Consider the following 24,307-nt stretch of genomic DNA (forward strand, 5'->3'; position numbering starts at 1 on the left):
AGAAACTGAAAAGGGATGTGCACAGATCACTGGTGAGACCTCAGAAAGGCAGTACCAATGACCCTGTGACATGAGACTTACAGACCTGGAGGGGAGGATAGAAGAGCTACAAACAATGCACAAGAAGCTATTCTAGATGCTGCAGGAATAACGAAGGGAGAGCCTCCCAGGAGAAGCGGGTGGAGGTGAAAACAGTGATGGAATTTACGAGAGAGCACATGGGAGCGGCCCAGAGGAACTGGGGATGAAGCCGAGTTTAGGGCTTTACTGCAGGAAGACGAAACTGGCAGATATGGTGTCAATGGCGAGGAGAGGAGGGTGGGGTGAAGGGAAAGCGAGAGAGCACTGAAACGAAGCAGATAGCGCAGGAGGCTGGAAGCGCTTCGCCCCCTGCCCCCGTGCACGCGCAAAGTAGCGCGATACAGACCTGCGCGAAACCCAGGCCGATCCGCGGGTACTCGGAGGTGCCCCGTCCGCCATGCACCGGCGCCAGCAGAGAAAGCAGAGCTGCGGCTGCTCCCGGGCACAGACAATGGAGCCCGGGCGGGAGCGCGCTGCCTGCCCGAGGCCCCGCCCCGCTCCCCCTCCCCCACCCCGTGCTCACACGCTCCGGGCCCTGGCAGGCTCGTCCAGAAATCCGCAGCCCTCGGCTCTCTCCTGGAGGAAAAGCTCCGGCCGCCCGCGCGCCAGTCCCGGGAAGAAGCCGCAGGTGCAGCCCGCAGCAGCAGGCACCTGTCCCGGAGAGCGGTTCACTGCCGAGCGCCCGGATAGCTCAGTCGGTAGAGCATCAGACTTTTAATCTGAGGGTCCAGGGTTCAAGTCCCTGTTCGGGCGAAGCAATTTATTTATTTTTTTTTTTTTAATTAACATCATTTGGAGTTTGGACAGCTTCCACGCTGGTTTTGCAGCCGGGTAGTATGGATACCCTGTTAGTCCGCTTAAATGCCGAAAAGTAATAGCTGGAAAGAGAAGCCGCACGGGTGTATAGAAAGATTAATGCCCACTTCCCACCAGGCAATGAGAGCTGTGCAGCACAGAGTGACAACAGGGAAAGGCAAAATGTAAAACAAAAAAAAAAAAAAAATCGAGTCGCCCGAACAGGGACTTGAACCCTGGACCCTCAGATTAAAAGTCTGATGCTCTACCGACTGAGCTATCCGGGCTCTCTACGAAACGCTGAGGAAGTACTGCCTAAATAACTTCTGAGCCTGCCCTCTTGCATAACTTGTAAAATGAAGAGGATCTGCATGCCACAAGGCTGAGCACTCAACAGCATATACGAGAGGAAAGAGGAGGAGCCTGGATCCAGGGAGGATCTCCATGCCAGGACAAGACCCTGGGCACTGCACAAGATACTAGGGGGGAGGAGAGCCTGGATCCAGGGAGGATCTCCATGCCAGGACAAGACCCTGGGCACTGCACAAGATACTAGGGGGGAGGAGAGCCTGGATCCAGGGAGGATCTCCATGCCAGGACAAGACCCTGGGCACTGCACAAGATACTAGGGGGGAGGAGAGCCTGGATCCAGGGAGGATCTCCATGCCAGGACAAGACCCTGGGCACTGCACAATATACTAGGGGGGAGGAGAGGGGAAGAGGGCCTGGATCTAGACAGGATCTCCATGCCAGGAAAGATCCCTGGGCACTGCACAACATACAAGTGGGGAGGAGAAGGGAAGAGGGCCTGGATCCAGGGAGGATCTCCATGCCAGGACAAGACCCTGGGCACTGCACAAGATATAAGAGCAGGGGCAGAGAGGGGCCTGGAGGAGAGAGTCCTAGACACTCTACTGTACAACACAAAAGAGAGAGCCTGCACAGTAGGGGCGGATCTCTCTGCAAGGATGGGGCACTGGGCAATGCACTGCACTACATGCAAGGTGGGTCTCGGGATCCAGGGTGGGTGAGTATATTCCTTCAAGGGCCTGGGCACTGCACAGCATGGATACAGCTTTCCTCATAAAGAGAGTCCTTCCATCTGGGCAGGGGGCTTTCCCCCCAGGACTCCTGGGATGTAGGAGAGGGAGCTCCCTGCAGGGTCCCTTAAATTAGGAGTGGGCTTTCCCTACAGGGTCCTTGGATCTGTATGCGGCTCTCTCTTTCTGCAGGGCAGGGCCCCGGGATTATGGGAGGACTCTCTCCGCAGGGGCCCTAAAATATAGGAAAGGTCTCTCCCTGTAGGTGTCCTGAATCTGGAGCGATTGTCCCTTTGGGGCCCCTTGGTCTGTGCAGAAGCTACCCCTGCAAAGGCCTTTGAATCTGGAGAGGGTGTTCATCGCGTAGAGCCCGGAATGTTGAGTCTCCCCCTCCCCGTGCTCGGCCTGCACATGAAATTCCTGAGTACAGTTCTACCCTGAAGGGATAAATTCCCTTCCGCCTTCGGCGGGGGGCGTGGCGTTTCCATGGATACAGAGCGCCACCCTGGCTTCTGCGCAGGCTGGCGCTGGCGTGCGAGAGGCGTACGCTCTGTTCTCGCGCCGCGTTCTCTGTGATCCTCCTAGCCCCTGCTTCCTGGCACGCGGTCCTTTCCCGCGCGGAACTCTATGGTTCTCGTCCCTCCCGCCGCCGGAAGTGCTCTGGGCCACCATGTTGAGTGGGACCGGAAGCGGAGGTTGCCGTGAGATGGAGCCGCGCGGCCTGCAGGGGAGGTGGCCAATGGCGTGGCGCTAGGGTGAGGCATAGCGCTTGCTGCCGTTCCCTCCTCAGAATGTGTGAAGGCAGTTTGCTGCCGCCTCCTTTACGTGTCCCCCCGTCCCTCTCTGGCTCGAAGCGGGTGTTCCCCAATTTGCGGCTGTGGCCAGGCTACAGCTTCGAACTTCGCGCCTGTGCATTTGTTAGGCCTCCCTGGGGTTGAGGATAATTTGCAGAGGGAGCTGCTCTCAGGAGAGGGGTCTGCAGCCGCTCTCGGTGCTGCATTTGCAGCTGCTTTGCTTAACCATGCATGGGTGAAGGAAGTATGGAGGGCACATCTGATAGGTACAGACGGGTTTTAGCTTTCGTATATTAATGTTCTGCTTGGTTAATTTGAAAGAGTTTGGCCTCTTGGCTGCGAGTTAAGGAATGAAAGTTTTTGACAGCGGATGACGCCTTATTAGGCGCATACATTTCGCCGGTGAAAATGTGAATGCGTGGGGGTGCTCCCGGATTCCTACGTCATCCGTTTGCGTGCGTGTTTTCAATGCTGCAATATAAGTACCGGATGGGTCACCGTTCATTTCTGTTTCTTGCAGCTTCAGACGAGGACGTGTAACGATAGTTGTACCACGGGAACGTTGTGGCGATAGAGTGCGGAACATCCCGGCCGATGCACTGCTGAACTCGTGCTGGGCGTAGGTCCACAACTCCTTATACGATAAGGGGATTAGCGTCTCCACCCCCGCGAAATTAATAGCGCTCATCACATGTAAATTCATGTTGATACCTCCCAATGTGCAAAAAAAAAAAAATGCTGACCTGCACATTTTTACCTTTAGAAATGATTGCCTGTCCCAGAGCAGCGGTTAAAATTTTGAGGAGCTCCTAACGTTGACAAAAAAGTAGAGAAATACTGCTTTTCTATAGTTCCTCCAACTTAGGTTTGGTAAAAAAAAAAAAAAAAAAATTAAAGTGTGTTGGTGGTCAGGTTAGGAAAAGGGATGCTCAATTAACAAGTGTCCGTTTTCCTAACCAGCTGACAGCCACCTCCCCTGGGCACCTACTGCTAAGGAGGCACTAGGGGTGCACGATTTCCTCTAGTGCCTTCTTTTTACTGTGGCAGTCCATTTGCATATTGCATTGGGGCGGGTTAGGAGAGCAGGAGCTCAATCTAGTTAGTTTATTTATTTATTTAACTCTTTTCTATACCGACACCGGTTTACAAAGAACAAGGGGTAATAACTTTAACAAACCATTTAAACAAGAAGCAAAGTTACAATCAACAAGGTGGAGTAAACTTTTTGGGGCTAAGGTAGCTGGAAAGATAGGACAAAGGAAGACAGTTAAAGTGAAATTAAAATTAAAAAGTTTTAAAAAATACTTAGTAGCTGGTTCCTAGCTGCATATATAGTGAAGAGTGGCTAAAGGGCCAATTGCATGTTTCGGAGAGTTTAAGGGAAGGCTTGAAGGAATAGCCAGGTCTAGAGTTTTTTCCGAAATGTTAGATGGCAGGGCTCCAGTCTGAGGTATGTGGGCATATTATTCCAAATGGCAGGACCCGCTATCGAGAATGCCAGGTCTTTAAGTTGCTGTATGGCGTGTGGTTTTGGTTGGGGGGCTTGCAGAGTTCCTTTGTACGCTTGTCTGAATGGGTCTAGTAGATGTGTGGAGTCTGAATGTAGTTGTTTGTGGATGGTTTTGTGTATTATGGTGAGGGATTTATGCAGAATTCTGTAATTTACTGGAAGCAGTGTAAGCTCCGGAGGATGGGTGTGATGTGTTCTCCGCGGTTGGTGTTAGTCAAGATTCTCGCCGCGGCGTTCTGGAGCATCTAACCATATCATATCGGTTCACATGGAACAGGGGTGTTGTAACACTGATATTGAGCAAGACAAAGTTACAATAAAACAAGGATATGTAAACTTGGAACTGAAAGTGCGAGAGACAAAGGTATAACCTTGTGCCTTGGGTCGGATATAGGGCACTCTATATATGTAGAACTAATATACAACCATGAGTCTGGCTAACAATCATGAGTGCCTGTTTTCCACATGCTGATATTGCATCGGCCTGACTTGCAGAGACAATCCTGAGAATTTTGTGCTTTAATACACTTTTCTTGCTATTTCTCTGGCACATTTTATCCCATTCCATTTCTTATTAAATAATAAGTGCATATACCTTGGTAGAAAGGCATAAAAGAAATAAAGTGTTATGGTTAGTAGTTTATCCTCAATGGCAAGTTGAGACAATACTTGTCTTTGGCACAGAAGCAGACTAGATTTAAAATGTTTTGCCAGCTGATTAGCTAAAAATAGTTTTTGATTTCATCAGTGTTGAAAATGAGAAACTTGCTCAGATTTTTGGGACATTTTGCCACTGAACCAGATGTGTCTTTTCCAGCATTTTATTCTCTTGCTGAGAAACGAGAACTCTGAATAAACTTGTTGCATTTCATTTTTAGCTCAATTTCCATTTATATGTTAGCCTCCTCCAAAAAAAGGAATCATGGCAACTTACAGTGCAACATACAATAGCATATATATCAAATCTAATAATATATCAGATAAAACCATCATAGCAATAACATATACATTTATTTATTTATTTATTTACTTTTATATACCGGTGTTCGATTTTACATATCACATCGGTTTACATTTAAACAAAATTTGCAGGAACTTATGCGTTACCTTTGTCAAATACATTAAACTAAAAACATCAAATATATATCAAAATAGAGGTTTCAAATAACAATGGAATCAAACTTTCAGTATATTTTAAAGAAGGATCCTAATTAGATTGTGAAGATGATAGAGCTGAAATGCATATAATCTTACCCTTTTTGCACCCAAATCAGATGAAGAAGAAACCTGTGAGGGAGTCGGTTGGACCATTAGATGACCGAGGGGTTAAAGGGACTCTTAGGGAAGATAAGGCCATTGCAGAAAGACTAAATGAATTCTTTGCCTCCGTGTTTACTAATGAGGATGTTGGGGAGATACCAGTTCCAGAGATGGTTTTCAGGGCTGATGAGTCAGACAAACTGAACAAAATCACTGTGAACATGGAATATGTAGTAGGCCAGATTGACAAACTAAAGAGTGGCAAATCACCTGGACCGGATGGTATGCATCCTAGGGTACTGAAGGAAGTAAAAAATGAAATTTCAGATCTATCAGTTAAAATTTGTAACCTATCATTAAAATCATCCATTGTACCTGAAGACTGGAGGGTGGCCAATGTTACCCCAATATTTAAAAAGGGCTCCAGGGGCGATCCGGGTAACTATAGACCAGCGAGCCTGACTTCAGTGCCAGGAAAAATAGTGGAAACTATTTTCAAGATCAAAATCGTAGAGCATATAGAAAGACATGATTTAATGGGACACATTCAACATGGATTTACCCAAGGGAAGTCTTGCCTCTCAAATCTGCTTCATTTTTTTGAAGGGGTTAATAAACGTGGATAAAGGTGAACCGGTAGATGTAATGTATTTTGATTTTCAGAAGGTGTTTGATAAAGTCCCTCATGAGAGGCTTCGAAGAAAACTAAAAAGTCATGGGATAGGAGGTGATGTCCTTTCGTGGATTACAAACTGGTTAAAAGATAGGAAACAGAGAGTAGGATTAAATGGTCAAATTTTCTCAGTGGAAAAGGGTAAACAGTGGAGTGCCTCAGGGATCTGTACTTGGACCGGTGCTTTTCAATATATTTATAAATGATCTGGAAAGGAATACGACAAGTGAGGTTATCAAATTTGCGGATGATACAAAATTATTCAGAGTAGTTAAATCACAAGCAGATTGTGATAAATTGCAGGAAGACCTTGCAAGACTGGAAGATTGGGCATCCAAATGGCAGATGAAATTTAATGTGGATAAGTGCAAGGTGTTGCATATAGGGAAAAATAACCCTTGCTGTAGTTACACGATGTTAGGTTCCATATTAGGAGCTACCACCCAGGAAAAAGATCTGGGCATCATAGTGAATAATACATTGAAATTGTCGGCTCAGTGTGCTGCAGCAGTCAAAAAAGCAAACAATGTTAGGAATTATTAGGAAGGGAATGGTTAATAGAACGGAAAATGTCATAATGCCTCTGTATCGCTCCATGGTGAGACCGCACCTGGAATACTGTGTACAATTCTGGTCGCCGAATCTCAAAAAAGATATAATTGCGATAGAGAAGGTACAGAGAAGGGCAACCAAAATGATAAAGGGGATGGAACAGCTCCCCTATGAGGAAAGGCTGAAGAGGTTAGGGCTGTTCAGCTTGGAGAAGAGACGGGTGAGGGGGGGATATGATAGAGGTCTTTAAGATCATGAGAGGTCTTGAACGAGTAGATGTGACTCGGTTATTTTCGCTTTCGAATAATAGAAGGACTAGGGGACATTCCATGAAGTTAGCAAGTAACATGTTTAAGACTAATTGGAGAAAATTCTTTTTCACTCAATGCACAGTAAAGCTCTGGAATTTGTTGCCAGAGGATGTGGTTAGTGAAGTTAGTGTAGCTGTGTTTAAAAAAGGTTTGGATAAGTTCTTGGAGGAGAAATCCATTAACAGCTATTAATCAAGTTTACTTAGGGAATAGCCACTGCTATTAATTGCATCAGTAGCATGGGATCTTCTTAGTGTTTGGGTACTTGCCAGGTTCTTGTGGCCTGGTTTGTCCTCTGTTGGAAACAGGATGCTGGGCTTGATGGACCCTTGGTCTGACCCAGTATGGCAATTTCTTATGATCCACTTGAAACATAGTACATGAAAGCAGAAAATGACCAATTGGTCCATCCAGTCTGCCCAATTATTCCTCTCCACACTACTAGGGATACATCCCACTGCCAGCTGCAGAAGCTTGAATGCTTGTAGGTTCTTGCTTCATATCAGTCAGATGAAACGCACAGGATTTTTTCTGCAGTCGTCTTTAGCATCAGATTGTGAGCTTTTTGAATCTATCTCCACAATGATTGCTCCCTTCCATGACATTTTTGTCTGTAGCTGCATGAAGAACTGAACAGTGACACAGATTGGCTGAATAGCATGAGTGGCTTCTTGATAATGCTGATTTAAGTAGATTTCGTTTTTTGTTCTGTTTGCTTCCAGCCCATTTGGAAGGGGGCCATGCGCGTTGCCATATGTGACATATAAGTAGGGGGCCTGATGATGAGGCGCCACAGGCTGTGCCTCTCTTCTGAATCGCTGCTGTATGATGGCTTAGATTTGCTACTTCAGGCGCTTTGAGATTGTTTTCTGCAGATCCCTCGCCCCCCATTCCCCGAGGAAGAGAACCCAGATCTCCTTTTATGCAGATTAAATGGCTATCAGAATCTGTTTCCACACAAGATTTCCTTGCTTGAGCTTTTCATCCTTGCTGTGAAAAGGGACATGATGCCATATCTAAACAATTTCTATAGAGCGAAGAATCTTGAAAACACTGAGTCCTCTCACCTCCTTGCATTGTGTGTGCTCTTGCTCTCTTGTCACCCGCTGATTTAGTGCAGTTCCAGCACAGTCTTCAGTATTATTTGTTTCTTTTATTTGAAAGCATTTATAATCCACAAACTCCATAAACATGTCCAGTACAGATTAGTTCTTCCCTTATGTTTCAAACTTTTTATTAGCATTCCAAGACCAATAACACAAAATATAACTGCCAAATCACCCGATGTTAGGTTTTCACACCACCAGGCAGAACACACAAGGGCTTAAAATACTTATACCCAACACAAACAGGCCCGCCTCCCTCCAGACCTGAGGTAATGAAGTGTCGCACCCATCTCAGATATCCCTTTTACACTATTCAGTTATGTCGATATATCATTTAGTATTGGACTTCTAGTCTGAGCAGATAGCGATTGTAAATCGTTCAACACAGCTGGAAAGCCCTTCTTGTCCAATCCACTCTTTCTGCATACTTTTCTAACATACATGTTTGATGTACCAAGTTTTTCAGCTGCGTTAATGTTGGAGTTTCCAGTGACACCCATCGTTTCATTATGCATGTTTTTCTCGTCCATATTCAGTCCTACTTATACTTAAAGGTGTAGTTCTGTAGATTGTCCCACAAAATAATTGGTATGTGCAATGGGAGTCATACCAGTTAATGCAAATAGATATCACTATACCTTTCCCCAGAATCTTTGTATACATAGGTACCCGCATTCTCCCCAGGTTTTTTACACATATCTGAATCTGCAGTTCTCAAACGGTATGCCTGTTTTGGTGATATGTAAAAAGTACGCAAAAATTGAAACTGGCCTTCTCTTTAATTTACATTTGTGGTAAGTGCATGAATCCTAGAAAACCATTTAGCATAGTATGGTACCATGAGCTCCACTCCCAATTCTTGTTTCCATCTTTGTGAAATATTGTTAAGGCTAGGCACTGCCATTTGCTGCTTTATTGCTAGTATGATAACTTGGGTCTTACAGATCAAACACCTGTGAAAGACGTTCCTAAGAAGGGTCTTGGAAGTCCAAAAGCTCTAAAGCTGTAGATAGGAATAGAACTGCACACGAGGAATGTTATATTCCCTCTGCAGGTGTGGGAACTCGTGCATTTGATTTGTATCATTGACTATGAAAGAGTCCTCACCCCCATGGCATTGCCCATCAAGAAAAGGTTTAGTTCCCGGACTGAAATCCTTACTTCCTAAGATTGGCAAATAATGGAATATGGTAGGTTTCAATTTTAGGCAAAATCAAGACCACCTCTAAGTTTTCATAATAAGTGCAATTAAAATACTATATTGGAGCTGTATTGGTAATACGTTTTATATAATATATATCTCCATTCCAATGGCTTAATTTTAAAGGGTATAAAAATCGGTGTCTCCAATCCAGTCTCTTAGACGCTTCAGATTACAAAGTTTAAGGTTTGCCAGACCCAAGTTGTCGTCAGTGTTCATAAGGCTATGCAAGGTACAAACTGCTGGATCTGTCACTCTATTCCCCCCCTCTCTTGTTTGGACAGATGCCGCGGTATGGTTTGCATTAAATATAAGAAAAAAGAAACATTGCAAAAAAAGAATTTGAGGTTTATGAATACAGAGAACACTTATTCAAAATTTAAATTAGGACATTTTGAGTGTCCCTCCAACTGTCTCTTGTTGTCTTATTTCCTTTGTCATCGCCTTATGCTGTGCTCCTACAAAGGAAATGACTTACCCTCTCAAAACGCCTTTGCTGTTTCCCTAAAAAGTGTGGGAATCATTTTGTGTGCTTCAATAAATATGAAATATTCTTGCCATTTTTTTCAACAAATATTCCTTGCATATCATTACCAATTTTCCACCTAGATTTCCAATAACCATAATATATTCTACATTCTATATTCTACATTCTATATTAATTACTCTGATAACTTGAAAGGGCACATGCTTGCCTATTAGTATGGCTACTCTTGCACTTTTATTCAGGGTTTGTGCAGAAAATACCTACCCACCCACCCACCCACATTCTACACCATTTCTGGTGCTCTACCTTGTCTAACTTAATTTCTTGAAGGAGAGCAATATGTACCATGTGGTGTTGTAGGAACTGTAATATTTTGTATCATTTAAAAACTGACCCTATACCTGAAACATTCCATGTCCAGTATCTAACATGTGAGTGCATTGTCATAGATCTTTAGACTTGAATGAATACCTTGCCAAGCTCTGACTATATATCCAGCTCAGGTTTCTCAAGCCGTTAGTGCATGGCATTGCGGTGTAACACTTTCGTAACTCCAATGCTTGTAGCCAATTCTCATTACCCCTTTCTCCTTCCTATTCTTTTCCCACTCCCCCCACCCTTGCAACCACCCCTCTACTTTCACCTCCCCCTTCCATAATATCAATCCCCATTCCAACATTAAAGCAATAGAGCCCATCTATCACATGGTGTCCCCACCCCTTCACACCTTTAGAACAATATACTGTACCAAAACTGCCTTGGAAAGAGCCAAGAATAAGAAAGAGAGAACAAAAAACACAGTTTCTTCTCCAGTTTATGCAGACGCTTCTGTGAGCCTTGGCAGAGCTTATGTTGTTGGTAGCTAGTGTCCCATCCTTACATGGTCAACCACTGCCACATTCCTGGCTGTCAGTTTGTAGTAAGGAGTCCACAGGTTGTAATCTATTAACTAGATATGCCACAAAAACTTCTGTTGAACAGAACAGCTAACTTTCCATGGCATAACATGGTCATTCCAAATAACTTGAATATATCGAAAACTTTTGCAAGCTTCTTTTCATTCAGATCATATGGTATCAGACATTTAAGCTAAAGAATGGGGGTGGAAGGATATGACTAATAAAATTGACATCACCTCAAGCAATATAGAAAGTGGGAGAAGAAAATAAAATCAATTCAAAAAAGCAGAAAATTGAGCTAGGAAATGCAACAAAACAAGAGAAAAATTGGAAAGTGATGACTACAAATCCTTGCAGTTTGAGCAATAAAAATATCAGACCTGCAGGCCCTAATGGTGGAGGCAGACCTGGACATTGTTGTGGTTTCGGAAACATTCACAGATTCTCATGAGTGGGATACGGCCATACCGGGCTGTAACGTGTTAAGGAAGGCAGAGAGGTCAGAAAAGGAGGAGAAGTAGCTCTTTATGTCAAGAACAATATCCAAGCAACTGAACTGCAAGGAACGTGGGGTAGAGAAGAAGAATTATGGGCCGTCTTAAAAAAAAAAGATGATGGGGCATCCATTTTTACTGGTGTGGTTTACAGGCCTCCGACTCGTAATGGAAGAACTAGACAGAGATTTGGTCGAAGATATGCAGAAGGTGGGAAAGAAGGGAGAAGTGTTGATTGTTGGAGATTTTAATCTTCCAGATGTAGACTGGAGAATCCCTTCTGCGGAATCTACCAGAAGTAGAGAGATAGTGGATGCCATGCAAGGGGCTCTCTTCAAACAAATAGTAATGGAACCCACGAGAGAAGATGCAATAGTTGGTGCTCACTCACTAACGGGGATAATGTGTCTAATCTCCGGGTGGGAGAGCATCTCAGCACTGGTGATCATCAAATGGTATGGTTTGATATTGCAAATAGGATGCAGAGAAGTCACACGAAGAAATATGAGCTTTGTCAAAATGGGAACGTACTTGGAGGAATGAATTCCAGAGCTGAACTATGCACCGAGTGAAAAAAGTTTGTATACTTGCGGATGATACCAAGATCTGCAACAGAGTGGACATTTTAGAAGGAATAGAGAGAATGAGACGTGATTTAAGGAAACTTGAACAGTGGGTCGAAGATATGGCAGCTGGGATTCAAAGCCAAGAAGTGCAGAGTCATGCAGCTGGGGTGCGGTAATCCAAAAGAGCTGTATGTGATGGGGGTGAAGGGCTGTTGTGCACAGAGCAAGAGAAGGAGCTTGAGGTGATAGTGTCTAGCGATCTGAAGATGGCGAAGCAATGTGACAAGGCCGATAGCTAAAACCAGAAGAATGCAGGGCTCCATAGAGAGAGGAATAACCAGTAAGAAAAAGGTGATAATCCCCTTGTACAGGTCCTTGGTGAGGCCTTACCTGGAGTATTGTGTTCAGCTCTGGAGACCGTATCTCAAAAGGGACAGAGACGGGATGGAGGTGGTCCAGAGAAAGGCGACCAAATTGGTGTGTGGTCTCCATCAAATGACTTATGAGGAGAGATTGAAGGACCTAAATATGTATACCCTGGATGAGAGGAGGAGCAGGGGAGATAGGATACAGACCTTCAGATACCTGAAAGGTTTTAATGATGCACGTTCAACAAACCTTTTCCGTTGGAAAGAAATCCAGTAGAACTAGGGGACATGAAACTCCAGAGAGGATGACTGAGAACCAACATCAGGAAATATTTCTTCATGGAAAGGGTGGTGGATGCCTGGAATGTCCTTCCGGAGGAGGTGGTGAAGACAAAAACAGTGAAAGAATTCAAAGGGGCATGGGATAAACACTGTGGATCCCTAAAGGCTCGAGGATGGGAATGAGGAAAAGAGTGCATGGGGGTAACTTACTGATGTGGCGGTTACTACCCTTAATCAGTGTCTTCATACTGTTGATGCAACTCCATCATTGCTCTCTGCTTCAATGGCAAGAGGAAAAGGGGAAGAAGATGTAGACAGCAAACAACAAGGACATGGAATTTTGCGGTCAGGGAAAGCAAATAAATATAGGGGTAACTTGCTGATACAGCTGTTACTACCCTTAACCAATAAGCCTGAAACTCTTGATGCTTCAACAGCAGGAGGTATCTGGGAACTGGACTCAAAGAGAAACCAACAAGGGCCCAGACCTTGACAGTCTGGGAAACTGATAAGTGCAGAAACTACCATAAGCTTGCTCGGCAGACTGGATGGACCGTTGGTCCTTTTCTGCCGTCATTTCTATGTTTCTATGCCGGGGGGGGGGGCGGGGGGAGTGTACCAACATGGCCAACAGCTATCGTAAATCATCAGCATTGAGCACCATCAATATATCCCATTCAGTCCGAAGCATCCCAGCACTTTGCACTGCCTCCTGCATTACGGTTTTATTTGTTGCAGTGACCTTTCGTTTTGCTGGTATTGCAGTACGAATGGAATTCATTTCTCTGTTAGTTGAGCACAGATAGGTGCAAAAGCCTTTCTCTGCACAGAAACTAACTGAATAATCCTGTTTTTTCTGTATGTTTGTAAAATGTCCATTTTAGGGGCTGAATTTAACAGGTCAATTCCGGGTGGCAGATTTGTGACCCAAACAATGGGTCCGCTCAGTTCTGAGGTCACCTTGTTTTTTGTTTGGTTTTTTTTTTAGCCAAAAACATGTGGTAGCCATTCCTCTAGTATTTCTGCTAGGTCCACTTCTCTAATATGTTTGGGAAAGCTGATAAATCATAGGATTCCTCTTCAGGAACGATTTTCTAACTCATCTAACTTTGCCGCCTGCATATCCTGTTTAGCTTGTAACGCCGCAAGCTGAGTTTCCATGCCATGTGCTCGGTCTTCTAGCCCCAATACATGCGTTTCTCTTTGCAGAATCTGCCAATAATGCATTGATCTATGCACATTTTTCATGTTTTCTTGAACTTGGTTTCTAAAGCCGCTACTACTGCTTAGTGACCCTTATTACCTTTGGGTCTTGTTTCTCCCCCATCGGTCGGGTGCTCTGAAACAGACATTTTAGCATCTGCCTGCTTGCCTTTCTCCAGTCCCTTCCGCTGCTGTTTAGAGACCACCATGGATTTGGGTTTAATGGCTATTAATGTCTATATACCCCAGAAAAGTTGTTTGAGCCAATGCTATTGAATTCTCATCAAAAGAAAAATAAAAATCTATCATTTTGATACGCCTCTTGTGGGATGGGGACTGGGAGCTCTGCAGGAGCCCATCCTACTCCTCCATCTCATCACATAGTCCTCCATTCTTCTTCCTTTTAAAAACTAAATCTAAAAGCTTGCTGAAATAGCATCGCCTTAACAGACTTTCTAAATACATGACCATCAGGCTCCGAATTTAATTTCTCAGCTAATGCAATCCACAGGAAAAGGCTTGATTTCGCATGGGAACTGCCAGCCGGTATTTATTTTGCCAGATTGCAACAAATGACAATGAGGAGCCTTGCAGTATATTATCTTGTGAGCTATCACTTAAATATCTTCCATAAAATCCTTTGCTGAACTGGCAACCAATGCAGCTCGGCCCGCCTGGGCGTGATACTCCCAGTGATGAGTACCTGTAACTAGTCTGGTGGCTGCAGTGACTGAAGACATGAATTTGAACAAATATTGGTGTTATCACTGCCTGTCTTTCCTATCCAGTCTTGTTGGGGGATTAAATATTTTAAGTCCTATGTAAACGCAGTTTAAAGAGAGTGTATTTGCAGTGCCCTGAGAGAGACTATAATATAAAACCCAAATCATGTGCCTCAGTCGGTACTGGCAGCATGGTTTTCTGGCCTTCAGAATTTAGCTCCGTCTCTCACTGGTGCACCCTGTCACCCAAACCATATCAACACTGTCTTTTGCAGGTTTATTATCAATAGAATAGTATAAGAACATAAATGAAATTCTAAAGCGATGTTTAAACAATGTACAACCTTTCAGTCCAATGCTGAACAGACAACTGAATTGCAGTTTTATTTAAATTGTTACAGGATGTTAAATGTGAAAATAATCTTTTCCTTGAGCAGCTGCATAATTTTCTCAGATGCTGATTTGACACGTGGCATGCTTTGGATTAAGACAAATAAGAATTCGTTAGATTTAAACATGCCTCCTCTTTCACCAGCCACAGGTTTTCAATTTGGGTTTTTTCCATTTCCTGTTGCACAGCTGTGTGTAATGTGCTGTGAAGCCTGTTTCCAATTAAGGTGGTGCGTTGGGGGGTGTTATTTAATTTTGTTTCAGAACTGGCTCATAAGCACAGTACTATAATGAGTTATAGGATGATGCAGTGCAAGCACATCCATATAAGAGAGAGTAGTTCTAGATAATGTCCCGCTCAAGGTACTCACTCTTAAAACTAGCACAAATGTATTTGTTTAGACGTTTTTCCTTTGGTTCATTAATATCTTAACAGTGAGAGGGAGAGCTGGTGTCAGTCTGCCCGTGCTTGTATTAGAGAGCCCGGAGAGAAAGAGAAACAGTCTGATGCAGAGCTTCACTCACTGCAAGAGGCAGCCTCGCACAGGGCTCTGCTCTGACGGCGAGAGGCCTGTGAGAACAGAGCAAGTGGCTGCCACAGAGCTCTATGAAATCCACAAGGGGAAAAAAGCTACGAGAGAGGATTTTGCTGGGCTTCTGCAGAGCTGTAAGTCCTTTCTCGACATCTCCCTCTCTTTTTTTCCTTCTCCCAGTTAAGGCAACCTTGTTATAATGTAACTTTTATGCTCCTTCTAAATGTCTCTTGTTGAATTGTTGGTTATAGTTCTGCTTAGTTCGATGTAAACCGAGTTGATTTGATCTGTATCAAGAAAGTCGGTATATAAAAGCCTTAAATAATAATAATAATAATGTTCTGTCCAGTTATACCCTTGTGCCGCCTTTCTGGCCACCTCCTTCCTTTTAAAACACTCAAAATGGAAAACCAAAATCATCAATCTCCCCTGTCACGCATGCTCGAAACCTAGGAATCACCATAGACAAAGACCTATCATTCAAAATCCACATAACTAACAAAATTAAGGAAGGATACCACAAACTACTTGCCCTCAGACGCCTTAAACCTTTCCTCTCACAGGATGACATCAGAACTGTCCTGCAACTACTCATCTTTGCCAACCTTGACTACTGCAATGCCCTACTGCTGGGCTTACCACTCGCAACTATCCGCCCGCTTCAAATCCTGCAGAACGCAGCTGCCAGAATCCTAACCGGAACAAAGAAACATGAACACATTATACCAACTCTCACATCACTACACTGGCTCCCAATAAAATATCGAATAGACTACAAAGTACTAACAATTCTGCATAAACTAATCATAGGACAACAATCCAACTGGCTAAGCAAAACCATCGAGCACCATGCTCCGAAACGAGACTTACGCTCAAAGAATAAAGGCCTCCTCAAAATCCCTCCAGCCAGAAACACACTTCTAAATACAACCCGTGAGAGAGCTATATCCATCGCCAGCCCCTGACTATGGAGCTCACTCCCAACCAAATTAAGAACGCAACCCAACATAAAAACCTTCAAAAAAAGAACTGAAAACCTGGCTGTTCACCAAAACCTACGCAAACTCACACCATCAACCGCACTGCCAGACACCAAGCATACCAGCAACAAGAAACAGTCCATCCTATGAACGACATATCTATGACCTCTCAAAATTCTAAGACATTTATAACTAGCCTAAAAAGCATATTAACTATATGTCCAACCTGAAAGCCTGTTTTACTAACAGACTTGTTTGACTCATCCAGTTACTTTCCTGCCCAATTACCTCACCCTGTAACCCCATCCTACTTATATTAGCACGTTATACCAACTAACCCACAACTTATCACGATTTTGTAAACCGATTTGATGACAACACATTGTAATGTCAGTTTAACTAACACACTTACCAAACTCTGTAAATCGTTCTGATGGCGAAACTGAATGATGGTATACAAAACACGACAAATAAATGTCCATATAGTTTGAGATTGATTCTTCCAAAATTTGTTCGGTAGAAAATGGGATCTGGAAGTCTATTTGGACTCTTAAATTTGAGGGTGAAGCACAAAGTTTGAGGATAATTGGTATTTCCCTGTACTTACCCAGTTCAGTCCAGACTCCTGGGTTTATGCATCCCTGCCCGGCAGATGGAGACTGAAAAGGTTTCACTGACACTGCTTCATAAACCCCAGTACCACCTGCAGTTCCTCAGTATTTCTCTGATATCTCAGGCGAGTGGGAATTGTCGGAAGCCGTGATCCAGCTTATTCGGAATCATGGGGATCTCCTCACATGAATTTAATGGCGACTCGTCAGAATGCCAAAGCGTTTCCATTCGTCAGTCGGAAGCATCAACATGGAGCCAAAGGCGTTGATGCTCTAGTTCTGCCTTGGCTGCAGGGAATCCTACTTTGTGTGTTTCTTCCCTGGCCGTTAGTGAGCAAGGTGTTGTGTCGCAAAGAGAAACATCATGGCAAGGTGATTTTGGTCGCTCCAGAGTGGCCTCTGCGTCCATGGTTCGCAGATCTGATCAACATGGCAATGGATAGGGCCAATTTGTTTCAGACATCTGGAGGGTCGTCTTCGTCAGGGCCCCATATTTTCAGACCAAGCTGCTTACTTTTGTCTAGCAGCATGCCTTTTGATAGGTGGCGGTTAAGGCATAGAGGTTTTCCAGAGTCAGTCATAACCACATTATTACAAGCCAGGTGAAAATACACTAATTTGGCTTACATTAGAGTATGGAAGGTGTTTGAATCCTGGTACTTTGCTAATGGAGTTCATGCCCTCAGGTCTTTGGTTCCTGACATTTTGTCCTTTCTTCAAGACGGCTTTGCAGCCCTCAGTCTTACCACGAAGGCAGCCTAAGGACGCAGGTGGCGGCCTTAGGCTGCCTTCGTGGTAAGACTGAGGGCTCCTCTATTTCAGTTCACCCAGATGTTATTAGGTTCCTTAGGGGAACAAAGAATTTGCGACCTCCGGTCAGAATAATTTGTCCATCCTGGAACCATAATCTGGTTCTCCGAGGTTTGTGTGCGGCTGATTGTGAACCTCTGCGGTGAGCGACACTGAAGAATCTAACTCTCAAAGTGGTGTCCTGTAGGGATCCCTTCCTTCAGATTTCGAATTCAGGGGTTTCCTTGAGGACAGTGCCGCCTTTTTTACCGAAAGTGGTTTCCACCTTTCTTGTGAACCAGATGGTGGCGCTTCCAGCTTTTCCATCTCTAGATGCATTCGCTCCTCATGTGAAAGAGCTCAAGCGGCTGGATGTTTGGAGAGCTCTCTCGAGGTGACGAATGATTTCAGGAGGTCGGGTGACCTCTTTGTTTTGTGGAGCAGAGTGAAACGAGGTTTCAGAGCTTCTAAGGCTTCTATTGCACGCTGGTTGAAAGAGGCGATTGGGTACACTTACATTACTTGTGGTCGTGAAATTCCGGAGGGCTTGCGGGCTTATTCTATGCGTTCACAGGTGGATGCGCAGCTGCTGTCTCCTCAGGAGATTTGCAGAGCAGCGACTTGGAGGTCCCTACATACATTTGCTTGGCACTATCGTTTGGATGTGGGAGATTCAGGTTCTCCTTTTGGGGAGAGTGTTCTGAGAGCGGGACTCTCCAGCTCCCACCCTAAGTAGAGGGCTCTGGTACATCCCAGGAATCTGGACTGATCTGGGTATGTACAGGGAAAGGAAAATGGGTTCTTACCTGCTAAGTTTCATTCCTGTAGTACCACAGATCAGTCCAGAACCCGCCTGATTGGAGTTGGTGGAGAATCGGCCCCTCATCTGTACTATTGTTCTTTTGCATACAGACTTGTTTGAAACAGTTAGTAGTTTTCAGTCTTTTTAATTAGTTGGTTTTGCTTTGGCTTTTCTATTTTATGCTTGGGTACAGATTAATACTGAGGAACTGCAGGTGGCACTGGGGTTTATGAGGCAGTGTCAGTGAAACTTTCTCTGTCTCCATCAGTTGGCAGGGATGTATAATCCCAGGAGTCTGGACTGAACCGTGGTACTATAGGAATGAAAATTAGCAGGTAAGAACTAATTTTCCTTTTGTAAATTGAGAATGATGATGAAATTAAGACTACTCATGTTTTTAGACATGAGTAATTCCACGATGGTAATTCATTTATTAGTTTCTTATTTAGATTATTGCATTTTCTAAGCATTCCTTACATTGGTTACAGTTAGTACAGAATGTGATTGCTAACATGGTGTTGGACTGTTCTAAGAAACATCAGTGACAATGGAGAATGCTTCTAGGGACCTTTGTTTTCAGTTTATATTTTGTTTCTCCTGGGAATGTATCAGTATTTATTACAAGAAGAATGCAAAAGATATTTAGGGAAAATAGCAAGTCATTTTTTTCTGTTGATTTCTCCCATTTTTATTGTAATAAACACCGATAAATTTCCAGGAAAATTTAAAACTGAAAACAAAGGTCCCTGAATACTTTACACTGGTTACCAACTGAAGAATGGGCCTGTCGTAAGGTCTTGATTTTGGCATTTAAGGCAGTGGAGTGATATCAACCAAGTCATGTGTTAAGATCAAATGAAGGAACATTACGTAAGGATATTCGGGGCACTCGTGAAAACTAAAATGTTCTCGGTGATAGCTCCAGTGCTGTGGAATCAATTTCCAGCTGAGGTTCAACAAGAACTGGACAACCTGACTTTCCTCAGATAATTTATTGGCCTCGTTAAGACCAAACAAAGCAGGGTGTGTTAGATAACAGAGCGATTTGTAGACACAATCGTCTCAATGAGATCCCCAAAGTTCATTTTAAGATTTTTCTCAGAGTTTTAGAACAGGCAGTTATCAAGGTTATAATAGTTATAATCTGATTCAAGATGCAGAGTCAGGCCGACTGACTCTACATTATTGAAATGATTGTGCTTTCTAACACACCCTGCTTTATTTAGACTTCCACCGGTGTGGTGTTGATTCTCCACCTTATTGTTGGTTTGACCTTGTTAAGAACCATAGAGCATTTTTGAGGTTCATAAATTAAGGTAAGACAGCTGCGTGCTTGCTCCGATTAAGATGGCAAATGTGCTGATGAGAGTACAGTGGGCGGTTGGCGAGGGTAGGTTTTCATAATAGTGAAGATATATAATATATTAAAATGTTGGTTTTTTTAAACTGTTTTTAACTTGTTGAAAACTACTAGGATTTCTCATTTTGATCAGAAAGTAGTATATAAAAGTTTTTAAATAATGCAGTGCTTGAGACCGGTCTCCATTTCAGGATATTGTCAATGACTACCTAAGCTATATTAAGAACATAAGTTTTTCCATGCTGGGTCAGACCAAGGGTCCATCAAGCCCAGCATCCTGTTTCCAACAGTGGCCAATCGAGGTCACCGCAGGTACCTGGCAGGATCCCAAAAGGTAAATAGATCCCATGCTGCTTATCCCAGAGATAAGCAGGGGATTTCCCCAAATCCAGCTTAATGGTTTATGGACTTTCCTACCAGGAACTTGTCTAAACCTTTTTTAAACCCAGCTACACTAGCAGCGTTTACCACATCCTCTGGCAGCGAATTCCAGAGTTTGTATTGAGTGAAAAAGGATTTTCTTCTATTTATCTTAAATGTCTCACCTAGTACTTTTGTTCTAAGACCCAGATTGTATGTGGTTTGCTTACCCTGAAAACTAAAGGCTCAATTTTTAATAGTCCATGCGCGTTTTAAAAGGGGCCCGGCCGCCCACAATAGCCGGGCCTTGGCAAAGGGGCGGGGGGGGGGGGGGGAAGCTGGAGGTACACGGTACAGCGGCCATTTGCCGCTGTGCTGGGGGATCGCGCACCAGCAGGGTGCTGGCACATGCAACTTGCTACTGCTCCTTTGGAGGAGCAAAAGGTAATTAAAAAAAAAAAATAGGGATACTTAGGGAGGGATAGGGTGCAGGTAGGGAAGGGGAAGGGAGGTTAGGGTAAGAACATAAGAACATAAGAAAATGCCATACTGGGTCAGACCAAGGGTCCATCAAGCCCAGCATCCTGTTTCCAACAGTGGCCAATCCAGGCCATAAGAACCTGGCAAGTGGTAGGGAAATTCCTTTCCAGTCTGCTCCTTAATTGGAGCAGACTGGGAGGGAACTGGGGAAGCCCAACGCGTTGCCATGTGATTTTTATTTATTTAATTTATTTCTTTATCGAGTTTTATATACCGTCGTTCGGGTTCACCATCACAACGGTTTACAAGTTTCAATCTTCGGACAATTTAAAATGGAGAGAAAAAACATTAACATTATTACAAGTTGAAACATAAGTATGGAAGTAGGTACATTAGAGGTCTGTATCAGCAGAGATTAGATAATGGTATAGATCTAGGTGACATTATTATCGTTAGAGGGTAATAATAGGTAGTAGATGATAATTGGTGATGGTATTTTTGCATTTAGTAAAGATGAGAGTTCAGGTAGTTACCGTATTTTTCGCTCCATAAGACACACTTTCTTTCCTTCAAAAGTGGGGGGAAAATGTGCGTCTTATGGAGCGAGTATAAAAAAAATAAAAATCTAACTACAACTCTCCACCCTCCTGACCACCCCAAGACCTGCCAAAAGTCCCTGGTGGTCCAGCGGGGGTCCAGGAGCGGTCTGGGAGCGATCTCCTGCACTGGGCCATCGGCTGCCAGTAATCAAAATGGCGCCGATGGCCCTTATAGTAAGGGCAAAGGCACCGGTAGCCCCTGTGACATAGTAAGGGCAAAGGGCTGTCGGTGCCATTTTGATTACTGGCAGCCAACGGCCCAAGTGCAGGATATTGCTCCCGAACCCCTGCTGGACCACCAGGGACTTTTGGCAGGTCTTGGGGGGGGGGGGGGCAGGAGGGTGGGGGGTTGTTAATTTAAAGGGTTGGGATGGGGGGTTTTTGGGGGGGGGGCTTCCCACAGAAAGAGAAAGATAAATGTTTTCTGATCTGGAGAGTGGACCGAAATGGCCCTCCCCAGACCCGAAAACAAAATGGGGACAAAAAAAATGTTATGCACTCCGCTAATTTGCTCCATAAGATGCACAGACGCCTGGGGACAGAGCCGGTTTAGCATACAATTTTTTTTTTTTTTTTAATTTCCTGCCCCTGAATCCTAGGCGCGTCTTATGGAGCGAAAAATACTGTATGTTGTCTGAAATATGTGGTCATGTTGATTTCTGATTAGGAGGTCGGTTGGTAAGGGGCTGTTGTGTTGATCCTGGCTGTCTTTGTATGCCTTGGTGAACAGCCAGGTTTTTAGATCTTTCTTGAATTCTTTTAGGTTGGGTTGCATCCTTAGATTGGTCGGGAGTGTGTTCCAGAGTTTGGGGCTGGCAAGAGAGAATGCTCTTTCTCATGTTTTTGTGAGTTGAGCTGTGCGAATGGAGGGAATTTTCAGGAGGCCTTTGTTTGATCTTAAGTTTCATTGTGTGTTGTGGGGGCTGATGTTTGTTTATTTATTTTTATTTATTTATTCGTTTTTATATACCGTCATTCGGTTTAGCCATCACAACGGTTTACAGAATCAAAACAACAATCAGATAAATTATACATAGTTGCAAAAGAAGAAAACAATAACAATAGTGAAATGATAGGTAGAGGGGGATGGTGGGGGGAAAGATGTAAAAAAGGAAAGTAACAAAAATAGTATTAATTCATCTTAAAGGAGGGCTTCATATTAAATTTCTGAAATTGTAATACTTAAGGTTGATGCCAGTTGTAGTTACTGTTTTTTCTTGTTTGGGTTTGAATGGTTGAATTGATTGTAGAAGGATTGTTGTTAAGGATGATCATTGATGTAGACTGTATGGAAGAGGAAAGTTTTTAGGTCCTTCCTGAACTTTTTGATGTTAGATTGAGTTCTTAAATAAGGCAGTAGAGAGTTCCATTTTTTTGGGGAAGCAATGGAGAATGCTGTCCATTTTGCATGTTCATTATGTGTTAGCTTGTGTGTGATGGTCAGTCTTGTATTCAATCCGAAATTTTATTGGGAGCCAGTGTAGTGCCATGTGCCTGAGGATCGGTGTTATATGATCTTTTTTTTGTTCCAGTTAGGATTCTGGCGGCTGTGTTTTGAAGGATTTGTAGTGGTCTGATGTTTGAGAATGGTATTCCAAGCAGTAGGGAGTTACAGTAGTCGAGGTTGGAGAATATGAGTAGTTGGAGTACAGTTCTGAAATCATCTGGTGTTAGAAATGGTTTTAGACGTCTTAGAGTGAGTAGTTTGTGGTACCCCTCCTTAATTTTAGTTATGTAAAAGAATTTAAATAAATAAATTATGTGGCTCTTGAAAGAAAGTTCGTTGTCGAGGATGACTCCAAGGTTACATGTATGTGTGACTGGAGAAGTAGGTGTTGTTTGATTCTTGAGAACGATGTGAGGTGGTGGTGAGGGGCTGGGTTTCTGTTCCATGATTATTATTTCGGTTTTATCGATGTTTATTATAAGTTTCATGTAGGTTAGCAGTTGCTTGATTGCCGAGAGGTGTGTGGTTGTTTTTTTGTAGGTTTCTTTGAGTGAGTTTTGAAATGAATGTTGTCGGCGTAAAGGAAGTGGGTCAGGTCGAGTTCTTTTAGGAGTTGACATAGTGGTAGTAAATATATGTTGAAGAGGGTTACGGATAGGGCCGAACCTTGGGGGACTCCTGTGTTAAGGTCAATTGTTTTGGAGAAGGTATTGTTGATTGTAACTTGGTAGCTTCTGTTAGCTAGGTAGGATGAGAACCATCGTAGGGTTGTGTCAGTCCTATTTCTGTGAGGTGGTCAAGGAGGATAGCGTGGTTTACAGTATCGAATGCTGCTGACAGGTCTAATACAATGAGTAGGTATTTTTTTCCAATATCAAAACCTCTAAGTATGGTGTCATTCAGTGATGATAGCAGTGTTTCAGTGCTGTGGTTTTTTTGCGCAAGTCTGCCTCCCTTGCGCGCACCGCCCACGATTTTATAACACGCGCGTGCTTGGGTGTGATCCGGGTAGCGCGCGCCTGTATTTTTTAAAAATCTACCCCTAATAAAAATTGTTTTAACATAAAAATCTACCCCTTTATTTGCTTGTGGGTGTAAAGGACTGAAGTACTTTTCACTCCATGTACTATCAAGTTGTGGAATGTGTTGCCTGAAGAAAGGTCAAGGCGACTGGCCTAGAAGGGTTTAAAAGAGGTTTGGACGAGGTAGATTAATGAGAAACAGGAATTAAATCTAATTTATGGGATCTGCAAGGTACCTGCAATCTGGATTGAGCACTATTGGAGGCAGGATGCTGGGCTCGATGGACCTTTATGAATTTGAGAGAGAGTTTCTGGGAAGTACAGAGTTTGCTGAAGGTAGTCCACAGATTTCTAGATAACAGAAGATTTGTACCTCTTGGATTGTCTCAACCCTTACAGGTTTTCTGCCATCAGTTGATTCAGTCTATTAATCGTACTGCTCGAAATTGTACCCTAAAATACTTAAGATCTCCCTGCTGGATGTCATAATTGTTTCTGGCTGAACTTCTTACTGAATAGCGCATCAGTCAACCTTTTGGGATCTGTGGCACATTTCTTACCTTGTCTCTTGGGGTCTGCAGTGCCAGAAA

General features: G+C 43.7%; 2 protein-coding genes and 2 non-coding genes across 12 annotated transcripts in view; 2 read left to right on the plus strand and 2 right to left on the minus strand.

The window, feature by feature from the left end:
- The window catches only part of PIK3C2B (phosphatidylinositol-4-phosphate 3-kinase catalytic subunit type 2 beta), a 138,553-nt gene extending 137,993 nt beyond the window's left edge, over positions 1 to 560 (minus strand). For both annotated transcript variants that reach the window (XM_029573843.1, XM_029573842.1), the window contains exon 1: positions 428 to 560. The gene's annotated coding sequence lies outside the window, so the exon portion shown is untranslated. The remainder of the gene's footprint in view (positions 1 to 427) is intronic.
- Positions 561 to 761: 201 nt separating this feature from the next.
- TRNAK-UUU lies at positions 762 to 834 on the plus strand. The gene has a single exon. It is a non-coding gene; the product is annotated as a tRNA-Lys (tRNA).
- A 256-nt stretch (positions 835 to 1,090) lies between these two features.
- On the minus strand, positions 1,091 to 1,163 carry TRNAK-UUU. Its single transcript has one exon. It is a non-coding gene; the product is annotated as a tRNA-Lys (tRNA).
- A 1,339-nt stretch (positions 1,164 to 2,502) lies between these two features.
- MDM4 (MDM4 regulator of p53) overlaps positions 2,503 to 24,307 on the plus strand; it is a 62,720-nt gene continuing 40,915 nt past the window's right edge. For 2 of the 8 annotated variants that reach the window (XM_029573877.1, XM_029573882.1), the window contains exon 1: positions 2,519 to 2,671. The gene's annotated coding sequence lies outside the window, so the exon portion shown is untranslated. Of the gene's footprint in view, positions 2,672 to 2,765; positions 2,977 to 3,230; positions 3,334 to 24,307 lie in introns of those variants that run through there. The other 6 variants (XM_029573880.1, XM_029573878.1, XM_029573879.1 and 3 more) reach the window with 6 other exon arrangements.

Source organism: Rhinatrema bivittatum, chromosome 12 (genome assembly GCF_901001135.1).
Source record: "Rhinatrema bivittatum chromosome 12, aRhiBiv1.1, whole genome shotgun sequence".
In the NCBI taxonomy this organism is placed as follows: Eukaryota; Metazoa; Chordata; class Amphibia; order Gymnophiona; family Rhinatrematidae; genus Rhinatrema; species Rhinatrema bivittatum.